Source organism: Coptis chinensis, unplaced genomic scaffold, assembly GCF_015680905.1.
Source record: "Coptis chinensis isolate HL-2020 unplaced genomic scaffold, ASM1568090v1 utg4887_pilon_pilon, whole genome shotgun sequence".
NCBI lineage: Eukaryota > Viridiplantae > Streptophyta > Magnoliopsida > Ranunculales > Ranunculaceae > Coptis > Coptis chinensis.
Window position 1 is genome coordinate 278,670 of NW_028238159.1, and position 11,367 is coordinate 290,036.

The 11,367-nt window shown below is 34.9% G+C and overlaps 2 long non-coding RNA genes across 4 annotated transcripts; both read left to right on the plus strand.

The window, feature by feature from the left end:
- The first annotated feature begins 3,393 nt into the window (after positions 1–3,393).
- Positions 3,394–5,921, plus strand: LOC147473096 (uncharacterized). 3 transcript variants are annotated; one of them, XR_015210584.1, is made up of 3 exons: positions 3,394–4,647; positions 5,650–5,736; positions 5,816–5,921. It is a non-coding gene; the product is annotated as an uncharacterized LOC147473096 (long non-coding RNA). The 3 variants fall into 3 exon arrangements; XR_015210586.1 differs by having other exon boundaries at positions 3,396–4,599; XR_015210585.1 differs by having other exon boundaries at positions 3,399–4,537.
- A 1,314-nt stretch (positions 5,922–7,235) lies between these two features.
- Positions 7,236–8,814, plus strand: LOC147473097 (uncharacterized). The gene is made up of 3 exons (XR_015210583.1): positions 7,236–7,393; positions 8,286–8,433; positions 8,569–8,814. It is a non-coding gene; the product is annotated as an uncharacterized LOC147473097 (long non-coding RNA).
- Positions 8,815–11,367: the final 2,553 nt, after the last annotated feature.

The following is an 11,367-nucleotide window of genomic DNA, read 5'->3' on the forward strand; positions in this document are numbered from 1 at the left end:
ACACATCGGTTTAACTAAATTTGAAAAACCCAACACCTTTAACAAAAGCAAAAACCGAAAATCATAAAAACCAAAAACTATTCCTAAATCTAGATATGGAATTTCGGCCACCATTAGAGCTTGTTCCAAGCTCAAATCGACAGCCCCACATAACTCTCAACCACCACTAACCAACCAATAACCAAACATAGTTCAAACAATTGTTAAAAACGCATAAACCCCAAGTCCCAAGAATGGCGTGCGCCATTAGCTTCTCCTCCAAGCTTCATTTGGATGACCACCCACCATCGCTACACTACACTAGCTACTTCAATCATACATCAACAACCAATCAAATACCCACCAAAACCCAAACAACAAACACAAACATCTAAAACCTTCAAGAGGCTCAAGAGGTTATGGCGTTGCGCCATTATCCTCTTGGGAGCTTCCAATGTTCCCTATCGACAGCCCCCACTACCACCATCTATAACGCCACCCCACGAAGTTCAAATTAACAACCCATAATAGTTCAACTAAAACCATTATCGGGCGGTTTTCTCCGGCCGCCATTAACACCTTTTTACAGAGTTCGAGCAGTTTTCCCAAATCAACAAGATTTCGATAGTTTAATACAAACCAAATTTATCAAAATTTAATAAAACCAATGGCACGAAGTCCAATACAACCGGATGATGAACAATATAAAAAAACATAAACAGTATATGCCGATATATGTAAACTACAAATCCGGTGAAATAGCAAAATAGCTACTCACCTGTATGACCAGCTCGACGAATCCTCCTAGCCCGATTCGTCAGTGGCTCCACCCTCCGTGAAATCCGGCTTTTCATCTTGCCTCCATTTTCATTATTTTATTATTTCTCCAACCCCTATTTTTCGTAACAATGTGTTTATATACTTGGGTCCTAAACCCAAGCCCAAACACCTAACTTCGGCCCAAAACCAGGCCCACGTATCCCGAGTCCAATCCGACGAATTTTGAAAATAAATAAATACTTAATTTAATTAATTAAATAGAGAAAACGTATTTTTAAAAATACGGGCGTTACAGCTATGGTTCTTGCATGCCAAGCCTGCCAATACTTAATCCTTACCTGAAACTTATGCATTATTTCTTCTTTGATGTCATTAGGAGTAAAACTCCTATGATGCAGCCTCATTTCTATCTCAATTTGACTTGCTATCCACTGGGCATTTGCCATTGGATTCCTGTCTTCTGCATCACCAACACATGTATGTATATCATTCATGCTTCTACACTTCATTGTATGACCATTTGTCATCACCCTGACATAACACCTCCATTTACAATCCTGCGACTTGCATTTCTACTCCATCTTATCACTGTCATTTCTTGTCTGCTTCAATATGAACTTATTACTAATAGCATAAAGTCTAATGTAATCCCTTAATTCATACCTGTCTTTCCAAGTCTGACCAACCTCCAAAATCAATGGTTTTGCACCACTAGTAACACCTTTATTAGTTCGTATGTTGAATGTTCTATTTACAACATCACTAACTCTACCGACATTGCTTACATCTTCATCAAGCTCATGCTCATGCTCTCCAACAACATAGACATCAAATTCAATATCACTATCACATTCAGAAGGGATGTATTCCTCATCTGTTGATTCACAACTGTGGTATGCCTCTTCTGCATCAATCTGATTCACATCAACTTGTGGTCTTTCTGGCCTTGCTGGTTTATCAAACAGATCTAGTAAGTATATATCATGAGATATATCATAACCTATTTCTTGTACAGTACAAAATAAAAAATAAAATGTAAAATAATATGTAGGGGCCCCTAATATGTAACATACCATTGTGCATTTGTCACATTATCGGCTTTGAGCAACATTACATTTCCACTCCAAAGTTCACAAAGTCAAAGTTTAAAGTGTCATCAAACTCACCATGGCCTGTTTTATCTGCTAAAATCAATAAAACATTTTTCAGAAATATGAAGACATCTCAAGAAAAAAGATAATAAAGAACAAAACGTACCTGCAACTCGAGAATAAGATCTTTGGGAGTGAGAACTTCTCCTACTATTCCTCTTCCTTTGGGTAGAGCTTTGAGACTTTTCTGCATCACTAACACCAAGCCCATCACCAATAGTATTAGACCTAAGATCTTTGGAAGTATTGGACCCAGACCCAAGCCCATCACCAACAGTATTATATTCCAACAATTTTTTACCCTTAAAAGAGCCACTTGTCAAGTCTATCATTCTATCAACTTCTTCAACTGTTGGCCATTCATCAAGATCAAAATCTTGTCATTTCTTACATAGTATGCCATCAACATATATGACATCATCATCACTTTCTTCTACTTCATAGTCTGTGGGTGGATACTCACTAAAATTATCCTCATCATCAGTACTGCTCAGCTCTTCCACTTCAATAATTTTGACATACAAATGGTTATACCCCCTCCTATCTCTACTTGCATGACCCCACATATAAAACAAATCAGCATCAGACACAATTTGTCTTATGTTTTCTCCATCAGCCCAACTAATCTCAAGTATACACTACACCATTTGGGTGATTTTGCAACCATTGAGATTTCTTATTAGTAACACATATTGATCCGTTAGGTAATTTTTCACATTCATTATCCGTTGACAATTTTTATAACCGTTACTAACCATTTGTGCAAATACTAGAATTATTATGTAACGTTTCCGGGATATTTTCTAACGCTTATGCATGTGTGACAAAGTTACATACGAAAAACCTAATATAATAGAAAAAAGAATATAAAAACTAAAAACACAAAAAGAAAAATGAGAAACTAGTGAAAAGGGAAAAGGAGTGGTGTAGCCGCGGCTAGGATTTTGATTTCCTCTTGGTAAGTCGTCCTCTCTCCCTCCTTTTGTTCTTTCTCCTCCATAATCGCCCAGTTATGAGATATCGCCTTGAAGATGCTCCTTGCTTTCTCTTAAAGTGCCAAAACCTTCATCTCTCTGCAAGGTATGTAACACCGTCTCTCTCACTGATTTCATTTAAATAGATCTGTAATTCTCAAATAGTATTTCAGTTTCGTAGAGTACAAAGTTTGATGACTGTCTTGAAATTAATTTTGAAACAACTTAATTGGGCGAAAGGAAGTTCGAATAATTTTGTTTTTAAAGTTCAAGCTTTATTTGCTCTTAAAGCTTTCGATCTGGTCCATGTTCCCTGAAAAATGACAACTTTGTTAATATTTCGAACATAATATTGTTTTCCTCATCTTATTAACTACAAATTTTCTGAATCCATTATCGCAGAGTGGTGAGTGAGTGAGTACTGAGTCTTGTGTCAACTTGGGGCTCTCTTTTTTCTAAAGGACGGGTAAATTATCCTCTATATTGAGTCTAGCAATCGTTTTATGATATGAGTAGTTTTTATTTCATATATTTAGTTAGTTTTGAGCATTTAATTAACTTACAGCTGAATTTAGTTCAGTTATTCATAGGTTGTACTGAGGTTCATGCATTATTTTTGTCATTTGATACTCTGTGATATGAATTATTGATACTGCAGTTGATGATTTAAGCCTTGTTTGTTTTTCCACCTTTGCAAGTATCTGCCACTAAGCATCTTGTATAAGTTCATGGAAGTGTCTGCAATGGTATACTTTATTTGATAATCGATAGTTTTAGGTGTTTGGGAATGTGGCAAGCCATTTAATCGATAGTATGAACTACTGAATTCTAACACACTTGAGGTTTATTGAGCTTATTGAGAGCACGGTTACAAGTGTAAAAAGCAATGACAACTTATTCTGGGGAACGTAGTTCACTTATGCCCCAAGCACACAACGAATAGGCGTACGTATAGAAACTCTTAGGCTTACTAATTTCAGTCATTTGTCCGTATGAGACACTTCTTTTGTTATGCTCTGTGGTCTGCCTTTACAGTCCCCTCCTCCACGTAGCATCTTGAAACTATATATCCTCAGATTATGGAGGAACTTAATATGAAAAATGAGTGCAAATCTTCGTCAACATAGTCAATGGAGCACTCGATCCAAATCAAAGTTTGGGTAAGATATATATTTTTGTTTTTTTGGGCTTTGATATAGAACCCAATGGTAAGTATTTAGGAGTCTGAAGGCGTGAATATACATAGATTTTATTTTGTTACCTTAACGCTTTGTAAAGAGGAGCAAGGATTGCGTTCCTTAAGTGTGATGGCCAATATTTTAAGAGATAAAACTGATTATGCGCTCTCTTGTTGTGTTTTGTTATCTATTTCTCTTTCCCATAGCTACTTTTTACAGGGCTATGGTTGTACAATTTATTGAACGACAAAATTAGAAACTTCTCTCCACAAGCTATACTATGGCCATTTGCATTCTTATATTCCTTTTATTGTTGATGTTACTTAAGGTTTCAGGTCGTGTACAATGTGGTTTGAGATCCTTTTTTTTTCTTTCTTTCTTTCCACTTTTACTTTAACACTACTAATTTGCACTTAACTTTCATGTTGATGGCCAGGTTGGTGCAGGTAAGTCATCCTTGTTAACTCAATACTAGGTGAGATGCGGCTAATTGAAAGATCGATATATTCTCAAGGTTCAGTAGCATAAGCACTGCAGGTTTATCAATCTTGTTAAGTCAGATTTTCCTATTTCTTCCCTTTTAAGGTAGAGTTAAACATCTCATGATGTTGTTTGCAATTAATAACTGTAGGTTCCATGGATTCTATTGGGATCAATACGTACGTGATAACATATTACACTACACCAGAATTGTTAAAAAAGGATGGGGGTCTTAGGACGAGCTTGGGTCGTCTTTAATTTAGGATGGCCTTCGTAGTCCCAACTGAGAAAAGAACCCGTCGTATGATTTATCTTGAAATATTGAGGACTTTTTTCCTTGTCTTTAATATGGGACGAACAATTTAGTCTTAAATTTTGTTAGATACCGGCCAAAAAAAAAATACCCATCTTTAGCCATCACACTAAATGATGTGATTTCTTTGTCATTTTGTCAAGCATCCCTGGATGGGTTGGTAAGATATATAATGTTATTGTCTGTGTGCCTTTTCTTATCTCATGTACATATCTTAGTTTTAGCTATCCCCAGAGATAAAAGAAAGAAAAGAAAAGTGTAAAGCTCTAATCATGTGAAAAAATCTCACGTTAAGGCTACCCAGTCAAAGGAACCTGAAACCCAAGCTTAGAAGTTAGTATTCATGAACTGGGTCATCAAGCTTCTTCCTTATTAGATCAGGAAGTTGAAGACCATCAGAATATTGTTGACCAACAGAATATTTAAGAGGACTCCTCAAGAGTCCAACTCTTGTGCTTCATTTTTCCTTTGGACTAGCACCAGTGAATATCCAAAATCACTAGTTTTTGAGGGTTATAAAAGTGAGAATAGAAATTAAAAATAACTTTATTCACCAGTGAATATCGCTATCACGGTCTTTCTTTTTCTGAAGTTCACATGATTGTGACTGAATAGAAATTAAAAATAACAATTTATAGCCAGTGGTTCATCGACTTTTATATAATGCCTTAAAGCACCATACTGAAAATGCATTTGGCTTTGTTACCTTTCCTAGGTTGAGGCCCTAATAGGATGTTTGCATATGAAATACAAGAAACTGTTCATTTCTTTCCATTCATCAATATTATCTACAGGACTACTGCAGAGTACAATTCTGGAGTGTTGGTTGCATCTGGTTCAATCGCTCAAGAGGCAAAAGATCGTGAAATTGTGGCAAGAAAGTAAGCATTGTGCTATTTGAGTATCTGATGAATTATAAGTTGCATATGGAAACTGAATTGAGTTATTTTTATCATGCAGGTTAAGAGAACATGTTCAAGGAGCTGACAACAATCCCCTTCTTATATTTCCAGAAGGAACCTGTGTTAATAACCACTACATAGTCACGTTCAAGAAGATTTCTATCCATTTGTGCTTTCGCTTTTAAGGATTTCTTTGTTGAATATCACATGCCCTGATATGAGCTTTGAAAATTATCCTGTTCTTACCCAGGAAAAAGGGGGAAATCTTGTTCGTTGGTGACATTGAAATTATGATGGAATTTATAGTTCCTTAACAACCCATACCGGGTGAGAAAGTGCTTAATGGAGAGGAGACAGCTAGTTTTCTATCCTAGTGAAAAACTTACATCCTACACCTTAACTGAACATGTTCATGCCATTAGCAAATGAACTCTGACGTGGGCATGTGACATCTAATTATTAAAAGATTGGACTCCACATCTAATGCGGTTTGAAGTTTCACTTGCTAACGAAACTTTTCTATTGAGTTGTGTCAATTATGTATCACTGGAGAACAGTTAATTTTTTTTTATTTTGCTATAGAAGCACACACCATCTAGCATGTTGAAACAGTTGAAGCATGTTTATTTAGATTTATCTTGAGTCTTATTTAGTTTCATTTAACGACTCAGGTCCGTCTAAAGTTTTCAATAGCAGAATTGTTAGTTCATGAACAATTCTTGAATTTACAATGGTGTCTTCTCGTTATGTGTTTATCTCAAATGTCTCCCATTATCCTTAAACTGTTGTTTACCTTTTTCTCTCCGTGGAGCGTTTGAGCTTGGCTGCACGTTTGCCCAATTGCAATCAAGTACAACAAATTTTTGTGGATGCTTTTCGAACAAAGAAAAGTAAGCACCTACTTTAAGGGCACCAATTCATCTCAAAATAATATGTTGTTTGTATGGTTGCACTCCTATTTATTGTACCGCCTATGAAACCGGTAGGAGCGTCAATAGGATAGTTATGCACTTTAAACACTTGCAAGGTGTGATACCTAGTACTTGTTGTATACCGTAGCTTTTTGGATTTGTTGTAAATGATGAATCACTCAATGTATCCATTATGTGTAAGCCTATATGAGTAGCTCCTTGCTACTTAGCCTATCATTTGTAACATCAGATCTTTATGCTATTAATGAATTGAATTTTACTGATAAAAAATAATAATAATGTGAAAGCCTATATGAGGTGAGGTTCACTTGGTCATTTTCAAAGAAAAAAACCTACACAAATTTATTTCACAAATCGGATCATATCTAGATTGGCGGATTATTAATACCAAATTGCCCCACTATAGGTTTAAATTCTTTGGTGTAGAATTGTTTCCACCTTTGTGCAAGTGAGATGTGTGGCCTATGGATGGGGATTCTGTAGTTACACAGGAATTTCATATATGCTCTATTTCTCTTAGGTATCTATCTCCAAATGATGTATTGCTTCCAAATTGTGTTCCATCAAACTTCTTGTTTTGCAGACAATCATTCACAATGCATTTGTTGCGCCTCATGACCTCGTTAGGTTGTTGTTTGTGGTGTGTGGTACTTGGAACCACAAAACCTGAAACCCGGAGAAACAGCAATAGAATTCGCAGAGAGGTAATTCACCTCTATGATGGTTAATTTGCATGTACATTTTCTGGTGTTAATCAAGTGAAAAAGGTTTTTTCCTCGTAACAAAAAATAAAAATGAGGAAAAAAGAAAGAAAAAGAAAACAAAACGTGGATAACTGGATGAGCTTACACGACTGGCTGCATTTGCTGTCATTATGCAACCCATCCATCTTCACCCAGCTTTATCTTGAAGCATTGCTCCTGTCACTATACGAATTTTGCCAGTGTGGAACGAACTTGCTGTGGACTTGTTAGGTGTGTGGCTGTTGGCTACTGACTACTGGCTAAAATGAGAGAACAGTAAGTTTAGTGTGCTTTCATTTTAGGCAGGCAGTACGCAGTGAACAGAGACACGCCAAGCCAAGACCGTTCCAAACTGCCAAAATCAGTGTTTGTCAGACTTGTCCCGTACTCCCATTTAGTAGTTATGTGTGTCTCTTTTAAATCCATATATATATACTTTGATTTTTGATGATACAAAGAAAAGAAGTTTAATCCGATGTAAATGTCTATTCTGGTGCGTGCAAAATTTTGTAGGGGTACGCCATTCTAACAGTGCAAGCACACTCCCACAATTTCCTTACTAACAGAACAAATTAAAGTTTATGTTCACTTAATTAGCATAATTTTCCTTCCCACAGATTTTTAGATCGAGCTGCAATTACCATGGATGCCTATACCACCTCCTCCCAAAATATGACTGGATTATGGCACCTATGTATATATGATGACGAGGATTAGGCCTTTTAGTATAAAATTTGACACTAATGAACTATTATGACAATATCAGTGCTTCGCTTGGGTTGCCAACAAGTGGTATTGAACAAATGGTTAAACTGAGCTTGTCAACGCATTTTTTAATGTTCCCTTTCGCCAGGCTTGAAAAACTCTTAGCAATTGTATTAAATAGCTCTCCGACATGCATCGGCGCAACCCAACAGTGCATTTGAGGCCTCATCTTTGATGGCAAAGTGCAACACTACTCGTCACTGGAAGTACCTGGCTTGCTGTTTGATACAAGTAAGGTTAGTGAATAGTGATTATGTTAATTGTTATTTTTTCAAGCAGTTTCATTTGGTTTCTTCTATTATTTTGTTTGTTGATATTTTTGGTACGGTATTAATTGGCCTTGTTCACATCGTATTTGTGGTGCCATATAGGTTGCCTCATGCAAATTTAGTGGTTGAAGATAGTAGTTCTAATAGTAAATGGTGAAGAATGGAGCGCGGAGAGTTTGGATGATGCACAAGTAGCTCTACATGAGGTATGAGTTCATAACTAACTTTAACATATTCTTTGAAATGAGACTTGTTTGAACGTTACTATCTTAATGTTTAAATAGCATTATCTAGGTTCTAAGTAAACAATCAATATGGAAGACAAACAAAAGGTTATTCATTTAATTTGGCATTCGATTATAGTTCAGTTTACATTATATCTAGGAAGAGGATAGGTCCTTCGTTTTTATAGAATTACCTTGATGATCTTCTATTTATACATATTGGTATGTATGGTTATTAAAGCAACATGTCATATTCTTCAATAATCTAGAATCATTCTTCAATAAATACTAGCCATTTATTGCAAAACATGTAGCGATACAAAAAGGAAAAATAAAGTCATGTTTGGTTACTAAAGCAACATTCTAGGATGCGTGTCTAGAGAAGTACGTGCATAGTTACATGTCTTGCTACCTATTAGTGGAAAGGTTAGGTACTATGTTGCAATTGCATTTAAGGAACCTCTATAGTTTATCTGTCAAGTTCTTGTATGTCAGGAAAGGCTAGTTCCCTCAGAAGTTATTAAATTTTGAATGACAAACTATTTTATTAGTCTGTTTACTTCAATACTTGTTTACTTCAATATGAACATAATTTAGATTTCATCGAGCTGTTTCTAGTTTAAACCCGTTTTACCTATAACAAAATTAATAACCGTTACTAATAATTCACTAACGGTTGATAAGTGTTGTTGAAATTAATTTCAGTAACATTTTATAACCGTTGTTAAATTTGCTAACACTTTATAACCGTTACTAATATCCGTTACTAATTTGTGTCGATGGAAAATAACAGTTAATAATATTTTTTGTAACGGATGTATATCCGTTACAAATAAGCTGTTATGGTGTAGTGATAGGGTTTGGGGGACAATCAATTTTACATGTGATCCAAACAACCAATTCTACCATATTTGCTACATCACCATCAATCAAGTCTGTATCAACCCACATACACATAACGCCTAACACCATCCCTAGTTGCTTCTCTCCATTTTCTATTAAAATATATCCTTAAAATCTTATACCCTCTAACAGACATTCTTCTGAAACGGGAAACATAGTATTACAAATCAAACATTTTTTTTTGATCATACAATCATCATTACAAAGGGAACATGAATATAAAATTCCAAATGTCACAAAATAAACACCCCAAACTACAAAACAACCCGACAAACATAAATGTGTATTTTTTTTTTAATTTCATATGAAAAAGTAAATAATGAGAGTGAACTTACCAGTGAAATAAGTGAAGTGAGAACGAAAGAGAAAGACAGAGAAGTGACCACAATCAAACGAGAAGAAGATCAACAGTGTTAGAGAGAGAGAATGATCGGATAAAATTAGGGCATATTTAGGGGGTTTTACACAAATCGTGTTTATGTTTTATGTTTTTTAATGTGGGGGGCTTTCTTTCAAATATTCCCGCTATATAATAGGGGTAAAATGGGCAATATGGAAAATATCAACTGACGGTACTCACAAAACAAACGGAGTGGGGGGCAATCGGTAATGATTTTTTTAAAATGGGGGGTTATCGCCAAATGGGAGTACATCCGTGGGGGTTAAGTAAAAAAACCCCTTATTTAAATTACTTAATTAAATACGTGTATTTTATTTATGGACATCAATAATAAAATGAAGTGCCTAATGAAATTTTGAAATTATGTGTATTTTTCAACAAGAAAATTTTGGGATGACTATAGCATAGTACAAAATATGAGGATATGAGTATTTATCGATACCCAATTTCTCGATATGTATCGTGGATATATATCCCCCTCTTTAGGGATATTTGATATTGTTTCACCAATAGTACAAAATATCCATATCGTGATATTTCATGATATATATCCATATGTCAACAAAAGATATATAAATATCACGATATGTTTATATATATATATATATATATATTGATATTTGTGATATTTATTGATATTTTGTGATGTTTTGGGATAATTGGCGATATTTTGTGTAGGTTATTTAATATTTACTATTATATTTCAAATAAATATAAATTATTAAATATCATGATATATCAAAGAATATCCATAAGGTTTTCGGTTTTAGAGTACACCCTGATGCTATATCAAAGAATGGCCCATATGATATACGCTAAGTACACCCTGCGCAGTGCGCACACTAGCTTTTCGGTTTTATTAACCATATTGATTTTGAATTCGGATAGATAGCATAAAATAAGCGTGAAAAACAACAGGGGCATCGCGCGTGCCAGAATGCTAGTTCAACTGTAAATATCAACGATATTTACAATATATGCGATATTTTATGTAACTAACAATTGTATTTAATATTTGAGGTTAATATTTATGAGAAATATTTATCATTATATTTCAAATAAATATAAATTATATATCAAGATATATCAAGAAATATCCACAATATCCATGATATATGTCGATATTTTGGATATATCCCAAAATATCCACAATATCACATGCTATATCACAATATTTGCATGTGAAATGTTAGTACAAAATATCAGGATATGGCAAAGTATCGATTCCTGATTTATGGATATGTATCGCGGATATATCTTTCTCTTTGGGGATATTTGACATTGTCTCATATGCAAATATCGTGGATACATCTAAAATATCGATAAATATCGTGGATATTATGGATATCGAAAAGCTAGTGTGTGTAGGGTGTA